Consider the following 4,009-nt stretch of genomic DNA (forward strand, 5'->3'; position numbering starts at 1 on the left):
TTACAGAGGCACATAATGGGCTCAGGGACTGAACCCCACAATTCATTTAGAATTGAATGAATTCTAACCACCACTACCACCACCAGCATCCCCATTACCACTACCACCATCACGACTACCACCACCACCACAACTACCCCCCCACCACCACCACCACAACCACCACCCCTCCCCCCTCACACCACCCAATAGCCACCATCCCACGTGTGTTCATGAAGATATTTGCATAAAATATCTATTATAACAGTGGGCCAATATTGTCTGCGTGGGCAGCTGTACCGACCTTGGGGGGGGGGGGGTGACGGGTGAGGGGCGGGGGGGGTGTTCACTGAGGAGTGAGGGAGCAGGAGGAGTGAGGAATGAAGTAGTGAGGAATGAGGTGGTGAGGAATGTGAGTTGAAGAATAAGGAGAGGTAGGAACTGTGAGGTGAGAGAGTGAGGGGTGAGAGAGTGAGGAGTGAGAGAGTGAGGAGTGAGAGAGTGAGGGGTGAGAGAGTGAGGAGTGAGAGAGTGAGGAGTGAGAGAGTGAGGGGTGAGAGAGTGAGGGGTGAGAGAGTGAGGAGTGAGAGAGTGAGGAGTGAGAGAGTGAGGAGTGAGAGAGTGAGGAGTGAGAGAGTGAGGAGTGAGAGAGTGAGGGGTGAGAGAGTGAGAAAGTGAGAGAGTGAGGAGTGAGAGAGTGAGGGGTGAGAGAGTGAGGGGTAAGAGAGTGAGAGAGTGAGGAGTGAGAGAGTGAGAAGTGAGAGAGTGAGAGAGTGAGAGAGTGAGGAGTGAGAGAGTGAGGAGTGAGAGAGTGAGAGAGTGAGGAGTGAGAGAGTGAGAGAGTGAGGAGTGAGAGAGTGAGAGAGTGAGGGGTGAGAGAGTGAGAGAGTGAGGAGTGAGAGAGTGAGAGAGTGAGAAAGTGAGAGAGTGAGAGAGTGAGAGAGGAAAGAATATATTGAACTTGACCAAATTATTTTATTTTCATTACTTAAAAAAATGATTTGAAAACTGATTTTTACTAGTCCTATCATTCTTAATATTCTTACTATTCTTACTATATAAACATTCTGTTATACGTGTAGCCTCGTATTGTGTCTCAGAGGAGGCCTGGAACACCATATTCTTGGCTATTACTAGTTTCCATGTTTTGTACACCTCTTGCCTGTTCTTGGGAGTGTACAGGGTCATGCCTGTTCTTGGGAGAGTACAGGGTCATGCCTGTTCTTGGGAGTGTACAGGTTCGTGACCTGTTCTTGGGAGTGTACAGGTTCATGGCTGTTCTTGGGAGTGTACAGGTTCATGGCTGTTCTTGGGAGTGTACAGGTTCATGACTGTTCTTGGGAGTGTACAGGTTCATGACTTTCTTGGGAGTGTATAGGAACTTGACTTGCACCAGCCCAACACCGAGAAACTATCAACAACCAACCAACTTCCTAATCCCATACGAAACCTCTACATCTTTCCTTAATCATTTCGGCGTTTTTTACAATCACTAAACAATTTACGCGCTCGTAAACGTCACAACCCCAAAGTTATTATTGTCATAAACAACCTCACAGCGCTTCCGAGCTCGGAAACTAATACATGTAAACAAAGCCGCCATGATTGTGGGGAAAGATGTACAGGTTTCGTAAGTAGTTGTGTAAATGTACGCGCCAATCGAGACAGTATAGCCAGGCCCCCGTCGCTTGAAAGCGACCTGCCACAGCCACTCAGAGTTGAGGGGTAGCAGCTGTGTTGACAAAGGGATTTTCTGGTAACACTGTGGATTGGCCGGTAGTTCAGCAATTAGCCAAACAGGGGGTTCAGTGATTGGCGTTTAATCTGTCCGGATTGGCTTAGTGGCTGAAGAGAAGGATGTAATGATGTTAGAGAGAGTAGAGATATTTGTCAGCTGAGCGCTTATGTTCTGATACAGTTTGTCCGTTTTCTTTTTCTGTTAAATAATTCGTTTATGTATATATATAACCTCTTAAACATATATAATTAATATATAATTCGTTATATATACATATATAACCTCTTAATCTCTTAAGAAGGGTAATTTTATTGGTCCATCTTTTCTAAATTTTCAGTTATTCGTGTTGTTTTCAAGTTTCAATTTTCCATTTAATGCGCGTTCGCGTATTTCATTATTTTCTTGCCTGTCAATTCCAGCCCATGGATCATGGCTGCGGACACGCCCACGTGGACAGATGAACGTGGGTGCGGTATGGGACAGAGGAGGAGAGAGGGGGGAAGGAGACAGAGGCCAAAGTGGGACAGAATGGAAGAGGAGAGAAAAGGGCGTTGAGGGTAGCCTGAAGGACTTCACCATTACAAAGAACTTTCACACCGCAGGGCCCCAACACGAGTGATGACTACGGGAGTACCTCTTCCGTACCCGTTCCGCCCTCCTATACCCGTCCGTCCCGTCCCTCCTGTCCACGGGACAGGAGGGAGAGGAGCAGGATGCGACAAAGAGACTAGGAGGGAATAGGATTAGAAAACGGGAAAACGCGGCAAGACCAAAAAAGTGAAAATAGAAAGCGGGAAACCCCGTCACGGGAAGAGAAAATGATGAGGAGGTACAGAAAAATGAGGAAGATGAAGAAGCAGGTGAAGGACACATGAGGAAAGATGTACAGGTTTCGTAAGTAGTTGTGTAAATGGGACTACCTCCTAACGACAGCTGAAGGCGTGTCAAACAGGCTGAAGAGCATCCCAGAATAATCCTATTATGCGTGACTTCAATAAACTGAAAATTATGAGACGAATTTGAAAGCTATTGAAAACACGAGAGAGGGAGGGGGGGGTGGGGGGAGGATGCGCCACTCTGTCTGTCTGTCTGTCTCATCCACCCCGTTAAGTCGACCTCGCCGGATCGACCACTCTTGTCCAACGACTACCCGAGTCAAAGACCACCTCAGCCGGCGACCATTCTAGCTTAGAAATCGACCAGGAGAGAGAGAGAGAGAGAGAGAGAGAGAGAGAGAGAGAGAGAGAGAGAGAGAGAGAGAGAGAGAGAGAGAGAGAGAGAGAGAGAGAGAGAGAGAGAGAGAGAGAGAGAGAGAGAGAGAGAGAGAGAGAGAGAGAGAGAGAGAGAGAGAGAGAGAGAGAGAGAGAGAGAGAGAGAGAGAGACAGACAGACAGACAGACAGACAGACAGACAGAGACAGAGAGACAGAGAGAGAGAGAGACAGAGCAATCTCAGCTTCACCGTATAGTCCTGTCAACAGCAGCCGACACTTATCTCTGCCTCAGAGGCGCTCTATGACCCTCGGACATATACACACTAGAGGCCACATACCCCATGTTTGCGTGCGGGGGATCTTGATGTTGGTATACACGCGCGTGCGGCAGGTCACGTGACTGCTGGCACACTTTGGTCCCACCAGAAACGTAACAAATACAACTGTTTTGTCCAATCAGAAGCGCACGAACCCAAACAACCTATACCTAACCTCCCAAGGCTGATGCATAGAAAACGGCAATATTATGAGAGGGGTACTTAGGCAAAGTTAGATTAAGTTAGGTTTCTGTTCAAGTTGCTAAGTTAGGTCAAGTTAACTACCAAAACTGCGGCTTAGATCTAAACCAATGGACGGTCACAACAAATGAAACACTGCCCAATCGCTTCGCCTGACCATCACAGCTTGGACCTACTTAATTAACCTCCATCTTCACCAATCTACACCATTTGGTCACCACTTGGTCCGGGAGACATCTCCCGTCACGCTGGGTGCAGTTGCGCCTCCACAGATCTCCAGTATCATCTTTTGATACTGGTAATGGCTCGAAAGGGCCACCACTTACGGGCTATTCATGCCCGTGCCACCTGTTGGGTGGCTTAATCTTCATCAATCAATCACCAATCTACCACAGACGGGAGACATCTCCTGTCCACGAGGCTCACCATAGCCCGTGCTACTTGCCCCGCTCCTGTGCCAGGTAAGTTACGGGCTCACCATAGCCCGTGCTACTTGGAACTTGTTCCGAGTAGCTGAATCTATAACAACAACTACAACAATCTACCCGACTACATATCTCA

Source organism: Procambarus clarkii, chromosome 90, assembly GCF_040958095.1.
Source record: "Procambarus clarkii isolate CNS0578487 chromosome 90, FALCON_Pclarkii_2.0, whole genome shotgun sequence".
Lineage (NCBI taxonomy): Eukaryota > Metazoa > Arthropoda > Malacostraca > Decapoda > Cambaridae > Procambarus > Procambarus clarkii.